At 35.3% G+C, this 14,877-nt stretch overlaps 1 protein-coding gene across 1 annotated transcript in view; it reads left to right on the top strand.

Moving 5' to 3' along the window:
- The window catches only part of SLCO6A1 (solute carrier organic anion transporter family member 6A1), a 145,587-nt gene that overhangs the window by 41,670 nt on the left and 89,040 nt on the right, over nt 1-14,877 (top strand). The gene's annotated exons all lie outside the window — the stretch shown is intronic.

Below are 14,877 nucleotides of genomic sequence, written 5' to 3'. Positions count from 1 at the left end.
ACACATAAATACATCTAAAGTATACATCTTAAACATTTTTAAGTGTATAGTACAGCACTGTTAACTATGTGCACATTGTTTTTCAATATATATCTAGAATTTTTGCACCTTGCAAAAATGCAGTCATTGTTTTACTTTCTATTTCTGAGAGTTTGACTGTTTCAGACACCTTATAAAACTGGAATCATGCAGTATTTGTCTTTTTGTGATTGACTTATTTCACTTTAAATAATATTTTGAGGTTTCATGCATGTTGTAGCATATAACAGGATATCCTTCTTAATTTAAGGCTGAATATTACTCCACTGTATTATTGTACATACTACATTGGCTTTATTCATTCATTTTTCAATGGACATTTAAGTTGCTTCCAGCTCTTTACTATTGTGAATAATGCTGCAATTAATACAGGTGTACAAATATCTCACAGATATCCTGTTGTCAATTCTTTTGTATATATACTCAGAAATTGGATTGCTAGATCATAAGGTAAGTCTATTTTTCCAATTTTATTTTTTTGAAAAACTTTTATACTGTTTTTTTATAAAAACTGCACCGTTTTACATTCCTGCAGTGCACAGGCTTCCAATTTCTCCACATCCTCACCAATACTTGTTTTTACTGTTTGTTTGTTTTTCTGATAGTGACCATCCTAATGGATCCAACGTGATACCTTATTATGGTTTTGATTTGCATTTCCCTGATTATTAGTGGTGTTGAGTATCTTTTCAATGCTTCTTGACCATTTGTATACCTTCTTTTATCAATCCAAGTCCTTTGGCCATTTTTAATTCAGATTGCTTTTTTGTTGTTGTTGGGTTGAAGTTCTTTATATATTCTGCATATTAGCCTCTTTTCAATACACGGTTTGCAAATGTTTTCTGCCATTCTGCAGGTTGCCTTTTCACTTCACCAATTGTTTCCTTTACTGCAAAAAAGTTTTTAAGTTCTGTGTAGTACATTCGTCTGTTTTTGGTTTGCTGCCTAGGCTTTTGGTGTAATATCCTAAAAATAATCGTCAAATTCAATGTCACGAAGCATTCTCCCTATGCTTTCCTCTAAGAATTTTATGGTTTCAGGCCTTGTGTTTAGATGTCTAATCCATTTTGAGTTAATTTTTGTATATGGTGTAAGGTAAGGGTCCAACTTCATTCTTTTGCATGTGGATATCCAGTTTTCCCAACATTGTTTTTTGAAGACAATTCTTTGCACATTGTGTAGCCTTGGCACCCCTGTCAAAGATCATTTGACCATATATATGAAGGGTTATTTCTGGGTTCTCTGTTCTATTTCATTGGTCTATGTGTCAGTCTTTATACCAGTACCCTACTGTTTTGAGGACTGTAGCTTTGCAATATATTTGAAATCAGGAAGTGTTATGCCTCCAACTTTGTTTTTCTTTTTCAAGACTGATTTGGCTGTTCAGGGTCTTTTCTGATTCCACATGAATTTTTCCTATTTTTGTAAAAAATGCCATTGGAATTTTGATAGGGGTTGCATTAAATCTGTGTTTCATTTTGGGCTGTATAAGCATTTTAACAATATTCTAATTCTAAGAATATTAATATTAACTCTCGTGTTTAATCCATAAACATGGGATAGCTTTACATCTATTTGTGTCTTTACTTTTTTTCAGCAATGTTTTATAGTTTGCAATATGCAAGTCTTTCTCCTTGTACACTGTTCATTGTTAGTGTATGGAAATGCAACTGATATTTGTGTGTTGATATTGCATCCTGCAACTTTACTAAATTCATTTAGTAGTTCTAATAGTTAGGCATACGGTATGTGTATGCATGTATGTATGATCCTTAGGGTTTTCTATATATAAGATCATGTCATCTGAGAACAGAGATAATTTTACTTCTTCCTCTCCAGTTTGGATGCCTTTTATTTCTTTTTCTTCTCCAATTTTTCTGGCTAGGATCTTCCAGTACTATGTTGAACATGGGGAGAACAAACTATGGATTTGTTCCTGATCTTAGAAAACTTGCTGATTTTCACCATTGAGCATGATGCTAACTGTAGGCTTTCAATATAAGACCTTTACTAGGTTGAGGTGTAATTTCCTTGTATTCCTAGTTTTCTCAGTGTTTTTGTCATAAAAGGGCATTGAATTTTGTCAAATGCTTTTTCTGAATCAATTGATATGATCATGTGGTTTTTCTCTATTATGTTAATGTGGTGTATTATACTGATTTATTTTCATATGCTGAACCATCTTTATATACCAGGAATAAATCCCCCTTGATTATGATGTATAATCCCTTTAATATGCTGTTACATTCAATTTGCTTGTGTTTTGATTAGAATTTTTTCATCAGTATTCATCGGAGATATTGGTCTGTAGTTTTCTTGTAGTATCCTTATCTAGGTTTAGTATTAGAGTAGGTTGGCCACATAGAAAGAATTTGAAGTGTTCCCTCCTCTTCAATTACTTGGAGGATTTTGAGGAGGATTATTGTTAATGCTTATTGAAATATTTGGTACGGTTCTCCAATGAAGCTATTTGGCCCTGGGCTTTCCTTTTTTGGGAGGTTTTTGACAGTTGATTCAATCACCTTACTAGTTACAGGTCTGTTCAGATATTTTGTTTCTTCATCATTTTGTTGGTAGGTTGAATGTTTCTAGAAATGTATCCATGTCTTCTAAGTTATCTAATTTGTTGGGATATAATTATTCATAGTAGTTTCTTCTGATTCTTCTTATTTCTGTGGCATTTAGTTGTAAAGTCTGCCGCTCATTTCTGATTTTTGTTATTTGAGTCTTATCTCCTTTTTCTTAATTTCTCTGGCCAAGGTTTGTCAATTTTGTTAATCTCTTTTAAAAAACCATCTCTTTGTTTTGTTTATTTTCTCTATGGTTTTCCCAGGCTCTGTTTCATTTACAGTAATTCTGCTGTAATTTCTGCTATTTCCTTTCAACAGTTTTATAAATATGTATTTTAAAACTGTATTTTAATTATATATTGGGAACTAGTACCATCAGTTAACTCCTCCTCAACTTTTCTTGTTCTCTTTTTGAGATGATGGAGTTAATTAAGGAGCTATACCTACCACTTTAAGAAAATAGAGAAGTGAACCTTCCATTTCTGAAATTCTGAGTTCATATGAAGGAAGAACTAGTAGAAACTGAGATACCAAAGAATGGTTCCATGGTTGTTTATTGCTACAGATACTACCTGGAAACTATCCTGCTAGGTCCCCTGGCAACTCACTTGGGTTCTTACCTAGCTAGTATAAATTTTTGGTAACTACCAGACAAATATCATAAAAGGGAACAGATAAGTTTTCAGGGAATAAGCTGTGTGCTGAATATATTTTGTTTGCCTCTCTAAATTTACTCTTCATCTTTCTAACATCTTCTCCATCCTCCTCTGCTCAGGGAGGCTGACCTGTACTGACAGCCTCAATGTATTCCTCTGTACTCTAGATTTCACTTAGGTTTTGCCACTGAGAGTAACTGGCAGATGAGAAAGCAGGGGAAGCTTAAGATTACGGCATTTATTCTTTCAGATTTTTCCTGAAGGCTTGTACCTAGATGGGTTGTATTTCTCTTCTGAAGGTCATGGCTATCAGCAGGATACCCTCAACATTTATTAAGCACTGTTCCAATGACATTCAGGGCTGTGATAAGAGGTTGCTACTATTGCTAGCCCCAGAATATTATACTATGCCTTGTTATTTTCCCTGAAGTCTGCCCACATTACTAAAAATAGTTCCTTTATCCCTCTTCAGATGATCTAGTGTGAGTTAAGTATACATTTTCTACCAGGATTCTGAGTGATATTAGAAGCAGTATCAGAAGTAGCAATAATAGGGTTCCAGAACTATGTTGAATGTTTGTGTGCACAGATATTCTTGCTAGTGATAAATTGGACATAATTATTAAAATTATCACAGGTTGTGGATTGGGATTAAGGCTTTAGGAAATTAAGTGGGCATAGCATTTAATTCAAATGACAAAGTAATTTTAAAAAATTCTGGGTTGTATGGGTTATTTTAACAATGCTAGAGAATATTTCCAGAGAAAAAGAAACATTTAAGTTTGTGAATGTTCAGAAAGGAATGGCCACTCCATTATGGCTTCACTAAACAGCGGCCTTAAGATACAGGAAATCCTTCTAGCAGTTAGAACTTCAGGCTGTCCTGTATTAAGGTTGTCCACTTAATATAGGAGAGATGGCCTGAGGTATAAATATCTAATGATTTATATTCAGCTTGTTTGGGTAGTTAGAGACTTAGAGCAAGATTGGAAAATAGGTGGTAAGAAGAACATGTGATTAAACTTCTCTGAAGGGGCACATGAAGAAGGGATTTACTTTGCAAGGTTCTCAAGTCAGTTGAACAATATGACCAATCCCGTTAATATCAGTGAGCCTCCGTCTCTTTTTTAAAAACCAACCTAGGTCTTCATTAATGGGCTCATGTGAAAAATGACCATGGAGAAATCATTACAACAACTCATGAAAGAACAACCATGCCCCAAGAAAGGAGAAAACAACAGTTAACTCCACTGCCTATAACATCCTGGCTAACAGAGGTCCTGAGTCTCTCCACATGACACTTTTATTACAAGCACAAACGATAATCGAGAAAACCAGTGCACTAAACAAAACTACAACCAAGGACCTTAACAGAGTCCACTGCATTCCCCTGCTACCTCCACCAGAACAGGTGCCGGATTCCATGGCTGAGAGGCCTTAAGAAAATCACATTAGAGGACTCTTTAGAGACACTCCCCAGTACCAGCCTGAAGCCTGGTAGTTCCACTGGGTAGCCAGACCAGAAGAGAAATAATAATCGCTACAATTCAGCTTTCAGGAAGCCCCATCCCTAGGGGAAGCAGGAGAGCACCACATCTCCTGCTCAAGGGAACACTCCATGAGACAAAAAACCCTTCAAAAAATTAGTGAATCCAGGAGCTGGTTTTTTGAAAAGATTAACAAAATAGATAGACTGCTAGTAAGACTAATAAAGAAGAAAAGAGAGAAGAATCAAATACACACAATAAAAAATGATAAAGGGGATATCACCACTGATCCCACAGAAATATAAACTACCATCAGAGAATACTATAAATTCCTCTATGCAAATAAACTAGAAAATCTAGAAGAAATTGATAAATTCCTGGACACATAGACCTTCCCAAGACTAAATCAGGAAGAAGTTGAATCTCTGAATAGACCAGTAACAGGCTTTGAAATTGAGGCAATATTTAATAGCCTGCCAATGAAAAAAAGTCCAGGACCAGACAGATTGACAACTGAATTCTACCAGAGGTACAAAGAAGAGCTGGTGCCATTCCTTCTGAAACTATTCCAAACAATAGAAAGGGGGAGGGAATCCTCCTTAACTCATTTTATGAGGCAAGCATCATCCTGATACCAAAGCCTGGCAGAGACACAACAAAAAAAAGAGAATTTTAGGCCAATATCCCTGATGAACATCAATGCGAAAATCCTCAAGAAAATACTGGCAAACCGAATCCAGCAGTTCATCAAAAAGCTTATCCACCATGATCAAGTTGGCTTCATCCCTGGGATGCAAGGCTGGTTCAACATATGCAAATCAATAAACAAAATCCATCACATAAACAGAACCAATGACAAAAACCACGATTATCTCAACAGATGCAGAAAAGACCTTTGACAAAATTCAACAGCCTTTCATGCTAAAAACTCTCAATAAACTAGGGATTGATGGAACGTATCTCAAAATAACTATTTATGGCAAACCCACAGCCAATATCATACTGAATATGCAAAACCTGGAAGCATTCCCTTTGAAAACTGGCACAAGACAAGGATGCCCTCTCTCACCACTCCTATTCAACATAGTATTGGAAGTTCTGGCCAGGGCAATCAGGCAAGAGAAAGAAATAAAGGGTATCCAATTAGGAAAAGAGGAAGTCTAATTGTCCCTGTTTGCAGATGACATGATTGTATACTTAGAAAACCCCATCATTTCAGCCCAAAATCTCCTTAAGCTGATAAGCAACTGCAGCAAAGTCTCAGGATACAAAATCAATGTGCAAAAATCACAAGCATTCCTATACACCAAGAACAGACAGAGAGTAAAATCATGAGTGAACTCCCATTCACAATTACTACAAAGAGAATAAAATACCTAGGAATCCAACTTACAAGGGATATGAAGGACCTCTTCAAGGAAAACTACAAACCACTGCTCAACGAAATAAAAAAGGACACAAACAAATGGAAGAATATTCCATGCTCATGGATACGAAGAATCAATATCGTGAAAATGGCCATACTGCCCAAAGTAATTTATAGATTCAATGCCATCCCCATCAAGCTACCAATGACTTTCTTCTCAGAATTGGAAAAAACTACTTTAAACTTCATGTGAAACCACAAAAAAAAAAAAAAAAAGCCTGCACAGGCAAGGCAATCCTAAGCCAAAAGAACAAAGCTGGAGGCATTGAGCTACCTGACTTCAAACTATACTACAAGGCTACAGTAACCAAAACAGCATGGTACTGGTACCAAAACAGACATATAGTACAATAGAACAGAACAGAGGCCTCAGAAATAGCACCACACATCTACAACCATCTGATCTTTGACAAACCTGATAAAAACAAGCAATGGGGAAAGGATTTCCTATTTAATAAATGGTGCTGGGAAAACTGGCTAGCCATATGTAGAAAGCTGAAACTGGATCTTTTCCTTACACCTTATACAAAAATTAACTCAAGATGGATTAAAAACTTAAATGTAAGACCTGAAACCATAAAAGCCCTAGAAGAAAACCAAGTACCTGCTGTCTTCAAGAGACTCACGTAATACATAAGGACTCACATAAACTTAAAGTGAGAGGGTAAAAAAAGATATTCCATGCAAATGGTAACTAAAAGTGAGCAGGAGTAGCTTATATCAGACAAAACAGACTTTAAAGCAACAACAGTTAAAAAAGAAAAAGAGGGATATTATAAAATGATAAAAAGTCTAGTTCAACAGGAAAATGTCACAATCCTAAATATATATGCACTTAATGCTGGAGCTCCTAAACTTTAAAAATAATTACTACTCGATGTAAGAAATGAGATAGATGACAACACAGTAATAGTGGGGACTTCAATACTCCACTGACAATACTAGATAGGTCATCAAGACAGAAAGTCAACAAAGAAACAATGGACTTAAAATATACCCTTGAACAAATGGACTTAACAGATATTTACAGAACATTCTACCCAACAACTGCAGGATATATTCTTTTCATCAACACATGAAACATTCTCTAAGATAGACTGTATGATAGGCCACAAAATATGTCTCGATAAATTTAAGACAATTGAAAGCATATCAAGTATCCTCTCAGACCACAGTGGAATGAAATTGGAAATCTACTCCAAAAGGAAACCTCAAAACCATGCAAATACATGGAAATTAAACAACCTGCTCCTGAATGATTACTGGATCAATAATGAAATCAATATGGAAATTAAACATTTCTTTGAACTGAATGATAATAGTGACACAAACCTATCAAAACCCCTGGGATACAGCAAAAGCAATGCTAAAAGGAAAGTTTATAACATTAAATGCCTACATAAAAAACTCTGAAAGAGCATGATTAGACCATCTAAGGTCACACTTCAAGGAACTAGAGAAACAAGAATGAACCAAACACAAAATCAGCAGAAGAAAAGAAATAACAAAGATCAGAGCAGAACTAAATGAAATTGAAACAAAAAATACAAAAGATAAATGAAACACAAAGCTGGTTCTTTGAAAAGATAAACAAAATATATAGACCATTAGTGAGATTAACCAGAAAAGAAAGAAAGATGATTCAAATAACCTCAATTAGAAATGAAATGGGAGATATTACTACTGATACCATACAAATACAAAAGAACATTCAAGGACACTGATACAGTTTGGCTGTGTCCTTACCCAAATCTCACCTTCAATGTAATAATCCCCCATGGTAAGGGTGGGGCCAAGTGGAGATAATTGAATTGTAGGGGCAGTTTTCCTCATACTGTACTCACATGTAGTGAATAAGTCTCATGAGATTTGATGGTTTTATAAATGGAAGTTCCCCTGCAAAAGATCTCTTGCCTGCCACCAGTTTTGTTATTTTTTTTTTTAAGAGATTCTCACCCAGGCTGGAGTGCAGTGGTGTAATCACAGCTCACTAAAGCCTCGATTCCTGGACTCAGGTGATCTTCCCACCTCTGGAGTAGCTGGGACTACAGGCATGCATCATCATACCAGGATAATGTTTTTGTATTTTTGGTAAAGACGAGGTTTACAAAGGAATCAGAACTTCATATACACCATATGCAAAAAATCACAATATACAAAAATCAACTCAAGATGGATTAAAGACTTAAATCTAAAACCCAAAGCTATAAAAACCCTAGAAGAAAACCTAGGCTGTACCATTCAGGAATAGGCATGGGCAAAGATTTCATGGTGAAGACACCAAAACAATTGCAACAAAAGCAAAAATTGATGATTGAGATCTAATTAAACTAAAGAGCTACTGAACAGCCAAAAGAAACTATCAACAGAGTAAACAGACAACCTACAGAATGGGAGAAAATTTTGACAAGCTATGCATCTGACCAAAGTCTAATAATATCCAGCATTGATAAGGAGTATAAATTTACAAGGAAAAAAAGAAAAAAACAACTCCATTAAAAAGTGGCCAAAGGACATGAACAGACACTTCTCAAAAGAAGACTTACATGTGGCCCACAATTATATGAAAAAAGTCTCAACATCACTAATCATTAGAGAAATACAAATCAAAACCACAATGAGGTACTATCTCACATAAGTCACATTAAAAAGTCAAAAATTTACAGATGCTGGTGAAGCTGTGGAGAAAAAGGAACTCTTTTACACTCTTGGTAGGAGTATAAATTAGTTCAACCATTGTGGAAGACAGTGCGGTAATTCCTGAAAGACCTAGAGACTGAAATACCATTCAACCTAGCAATCCTATTACTGGGTATATACCCAAAGATAAACATCATCCAATTAGAAAGACACATGCTGGTTGTTCATGGTATGTTCATTGCAGCATTATTCACAATAGCAAATAAATAGAATTGATCTAAATGCCCATCAATGATAGACTAGACAAAGAAAATGTGTTAAATATACACCATGGAATACTATACAGCCATAAAAAGGAACGAGATTGTGTCCTTTGGAGGGATATGAATGGAGCCGGAGGCCATCATCCTTAGTAAACTAATACAGGAATAGAAAACCAAATACCATATTTTCTCTCTTACAAGTGGGAGCTAAATTACGAGAACACATAGATACATAGATGGGAAAAACAGCTGGGGCCCACTGGAGGGCAGAGGGTGGGGTGGGGGGAGGAAGAGGATCAGAAAAAGTATCTAATTGATACTAGACTTAATAGCTGGTTGATGAAATAATCTGTAAAACAACCCCCCCCGACACACATTTACTTATTTAACAAACCTTCACATCCTGCACTTGTACCCATGAACTTAAAATAAAAGTTAAAAAGAAAAAAGAGAATCACAGTACTAACTAATGTGAATATTCTGAGTTACTGGTTGGGGAAGAATGGGTTTCTGCTATATAGCAGAGACAGGCATAACTTTGTTTGAAATCCAGGGGATTTATTTGATTCTTAGTATTCACATTGTCCAGTAGTTCTTTTTAATGAATAACTGCCTCAAGTCATTAAAGAAAATACCACTAAGGCTCAGATCTTATAGGAATGATAGTTTGGGTCACCTCACCAGATGAAGTATTCTTTCCAACCAAGGTACTAGCTGAGGGTAAGGTATTCATAAAATAGATGGTGAATGAAGGAAGATGTGATGGTAACCTCAGACCTTGTCACTACTAATGATGCAGGGACAGTAGCAACTAGGTTTTTGTTAATTTTCTTCTAATTTTTATTCTTCTAGGTTGTATGATGAGCCCTGGTAATGGTAACTATTTTACACATAATACCTTTCAACGTACTTGAGACAAAGAATTGAGATAAATACGTGAGGGCACACTATTAATTTGAGAAATGATACTAGGAAGCATGATAGGGTAGTGTGGAAATAAGCACAGGAAGTTAAAAAAGACAATAAAGTGTTCGTTATATTGAGCAATTTACTGCTTGGGGCAACTAGGACTCAATCCCACTGGAGAACTCTGGCGGACAGTGTAAGATAAGAGTTATCACATATGTGTGTGTGTGTGTGTGTATATATATATATATATATATATATATCCACTAACTCCTGGAAATTGTTGGTCAAGCGATGCTCCTGGAGTTAATATTAAGCCCTAGGATTTCTGACCTGCTCTCTGAGAACTGGGCCAAGCATAGAGTTCCTGCTATTCAAAGTTATTCATTTGCTATATACGGGAGTGATGAATGCCTAGGTGACATAATACAAATGGGACACTAACAACGTCTTCTATAACAATGTTTTAGTTTTCAGTTGCAAATATATTTGAATTGTTATAATGCCATAATTGTATAATAGCTAACAGGATTTGGTGTAGTTATCTCAAGAATTTTCTCACCCAAGAATTTTATTTTTTCCAGCAAAGAGCACTAATAGATTCTGAGGTACAAAAGTGATGGGGTGTGTTGGATATCATCAGTTTGCTGCCATAGTTCCACTCTCTACTTTTCTCCACTCTGCTCTGTACCTAAAGAGGCTGATCTATTATAGACGACATCATTGGTCTCCTTTACAATCTAGCTTAGTTTTAGGCTTGGCTTGTGAAGAGCACTGGCAAGAGATCTGAGAGCTTGAGGAAACTTAAATCTGGATATTTATTCTTTCCTCTCCTTTCCTGATGAATCTCAATGGCTTGGTGGTGTCTCTTTAATAAAGGCTACATTTGTCTTATGACCCTCTGATACAACCACCTGTAGAGTTCACTTAACTTCTGTCTCCTCTTGCCTCTTCAGGCACCTTTTCAGGTGGTAATGGCTGTCTTCTGTTGCAAGACCCAGGATACCATCTCTTCCTATTCAGATTTCTTTAAACTTTCCTTATGTCCCTTAAATAGTCCCTTTTATTAAATTACTCAAAGAGAATGTATTATTAGAACTCAGTATGTATGTTAGCCTTCTGTATTTTTTTGAAATTGCTGCTTATATTCTGTCTTATTTTTATATTGGTTCATTATTTCTTATAGATTTATAAAAATTCTTCACTTATTATGGATATGAATTGTTTGCTAGACCTATGACAAATAATTTCTCCCAATCTGTCCTTAAATTTTGTATATGGTATATTATACAAACTTTAAAAGTTTTTATATCATCAAATATATCAATATTTTTCTTTCCATAAACTTTAAATGTTCTTTCTTTCTTAAGAAGTTCTGTTTTTTTTATTTCGATAGTTTTGGGGGAACAGGTGTTATGTGAATAAGTTCTTTAGTGGTTATTTCTGAGATTTTGGTGCACCTACCACCTGAGAAGTGTGCACTGTACTCAATGTGTAGTCTTTTATCCCTCACCCCCCATCCTACCCTCCCCTGCAAGTCCCCAAAGTCCATTACATTTCTTCTTATGCCTTTACATCCTCATAGCTTAGCTCCCACTAATGAGTGAGAACATGCGCAATTCCGTCCAGTTGCTGCAAATGCCATTATTTTGTTCCTTTTTTTTTTTTTTTTTTTTTTTGAGACTGAATTTTGCTCTTGTCGCCCAGGCTGTAGTGCAATGGTGCGATCTCAACTCACTGTAACCTTCGCCTCCCGGGTTTAAGCAATTCTCCTGCCTCAGCCTCCCAAGTAACTGCGATTACAGGCATGTGTCACCACGCCCGGATAATTTTGTATTTTTAGTAGAGATGGGGTTTCTCCACGTTGGTCAGGCTGGTCTTGAACTCCCGAGCTCAGGTGATCCCCCTGCCTCGGCCTCCCAAAGTGCTGGGATTACAGGTGAGCCACCGTGCCCAGACTATTTTGTTCCTTTTTATGGCGGAGTAGTATTCCATGGTGTATATATACCACATTTTCTTTATCCACTCATTTGTTGATGGGCTTTTAGGCTGGTTCCATATTTTTGCAATTGCAAGTTGTACTACTATAAACATGTATGTGCAAGCGTCTTTTTCATATAATGACTTATTTTGTTCTGGGTGGATACCCAGCAGTGAGATTGTTTGATCAAATGGTAGTTCTACTTTCAGTTCTTTATAAAATCTCCATACTGTTTTCCACAGTGATCGTACTAGTTTACATTTCCACCAGCAGTGTAAAAGTATTCCTTTCTCACCAAATCCACACCAACATCTACTAATTTTTATTTTTTAATTATGGGCATTCTTGCAGGAGTAAGGTAGTATCTCATTGTGGTTTTAACTTGTCTTTCCTTGCTAATTAGTGATATTGAGCATTTTTTCATATGTTTGTTGGGCATTTATATATTGCCTTTAGAGAATTTGATGTCTTTTGCCCACTTTTTGATGGGATTGTTTTTTTTCTTGCTGATTTGTTTGAATTCCTAGTTGATTCTGGATATTAGTCCTCTGTCATACGCATAGTTTGCAAATATTTTCTCCCACAATGTGGGTTGTCTGTTTTCTCTGCTGATTATTTCTTTTGCTCTGCAGAAGCTTTTCTGTTTAATTAGGTCTCATCTTTATTTTTGCTTTTAGGATTTGCTTTGGGATTCTTGTTCATTAACTCTTTGCCTAAGCCAATATCTAGAAGAGTTTCTATAATGTTATTTTCTAGAATTTTTATGATGTCAAGTCTTAAATTTAAGTCTTTGATCCATTTTGAGTTGATTTTTGTATAAGGTAAGACAATAAGGTAAGACTTGAGTCAATTTTTATATAAATGGGTAATGAGTATCCAGTTTCATTCTTCTATATGTTGCTTGCCAATTATCCAAGCACCATTTGTTGAATAGGATGCCCTTTTCCCAATTAAAGTTTTTGTTTGCTTTGTCAAAGATCAGTTGGTTGCAAGTATTTGGCTTTATTTATAGGTTCTCTATTCTGTCCCATTGGTCTATGTGCCTATTTTAATACCAGTAGCATGCTGTTTTGCTGACTACAGCCTTGTAGTATATTTTGAAGTCAGGTAGTGTGATGCCTCTAGATTTGTTATTTTTCCTTAGTCTTGCTTTGGCTATGCAGGCTCTTTTTCAGTTCCATGTGAATTTTAGGATTGTTTTTTCTAGTTCTGTGAAAAATGATGTTGGTACTTTGATGGAAATTGCATTGAATTAATAGATTGCTTTTGGCAGTATGGTCATTTTCACAATATTGATTCTATCCATTCATAAGCATGGAATGTGCTTCCATTCATTTGTGTCACCTATGATTTCCTTCAGCAGTGCTTTGTAGTTTTCCTGGTAGTGGTCTTTCACCTCCTTGGTTGGGTATGTTCCTAAGTATTTTATTTTATTTTATTTTATTTTATTTTATTGCAGCTGTTGTAAAAAAGATTGAGTTCTTGATTTGTTTATCAGGTTGGTCACTGTTGGTGTATAGCAGTGCTACTGATTTATGTACATTGATACATTATCCTGAAACTTTACTGAATTCATCAGTTCTTGGAGCTTTTTGAATGGGTCTTTATGGTTTTCTAGGTATATGATCATATCATTGGTGAACAGTAACAGTTTGACTTCCTCTTTCCTGATTTGGATGCCTTTTATTTCTTTCTCTTGTTTAATTTCTCTGGCTAGGACAAGAAGTTCTTATGCTCCAGAAACTTATTAAAATATTTGACTATATTTTTTCTAGTACTTTTGTAAATGTGTTTGTATGTTGATATTTAACATTCAATTTCAGTTTATTTTTGCATATAAGAGGCATGGGCCAAGCTTCTCTTTTTTCTTCAAGAGGATATCTGATTGTACTGATGACATTTATCTATCATTATGTGTTTTTTATTGATATTAAATACCATCTTCGTCATAAATTAAAGTTACCTGTATCCGTAAATTTCCTTCTTGTCACATTTAATCTATTCCCTGATACACATTTCTATTCCCATGCCAATGTTACAATATTTTAGTTACTAAAGCTTTATTGTATAGTTTGCTATTTGGTAGGAGAAATATCCATTTATTACTGTTTTTCATGCAACATTGGGGCTATGTTTGCAAAATGGCTCTTCAATCTAAATTTTATAATCTAAGGTTTTAATCAAAGCATTTTGATTTGAATTACTTGAATTTATGGACCACATTAGGACTGTTATCTTTTCATGCATATGGTATGTTACTTTCTTTTCTCTGTTCTTTTATACCCTTCAATAAAGATTTATAATTTCCTTTATTGAACATATTCCATTAAACCTATTCCTAGGCATTTCATACATTTTTTTAGTATTGTGAATGGAATATCTATATTTTATATGTAACCATTATATTGTTTATCACAATTGATAGTTTTTTTAGTTGATTTCCCTACCTCTTTTGGGTACACAATTATATACACATATGTAATAATCACATGTAATATAATGTATATAGTTAGAATACATAGCTGGGTTCAAAAGTGAAAAAAACTCCTGACTATTATAAACAATGAGGAAACATACTCCCCTAGTGACAATATGGAATTGAAACTCCCTGAGTGTAGCATATGCAGATATATATATATATATATGACAAGTGGGTAATGACAATCAAGACTGCAACCCTAGGAAAATTGGAATTTCTACCCTTAATAATGAGTTGTCCCATCAGTGAATAAGACAGTGTACATTCTCTACATTCCTATGAAATACAAGGTCTGCAAGCAAGTTATTCACCAGATCTTGGTTGGTAATAGAAACACCAATGAAAAACCAGCACTTCCAGAACTATGGTTCCCATGGATGTGAGCATTCTCCCACAGCGGCTGTTTGGAGGGGGTGTTAAATGTGTGTGG

Source organism: Macaca fascicularis, chromosome 6 (assembly GCF_037993035.2).
Source record: "Macaca fascicularis isolate 582-1 chromosome 6, T2T-MFA8v1.1".
NCBI lineage: Eukaryota > Metazoa > Chordata > Mammalia > Primates > Cercopithecidae > Macaca > Macaca fascicularis.
This window is presented reverse-complemented; position numbering and strand designations above follow the sequence as displayed.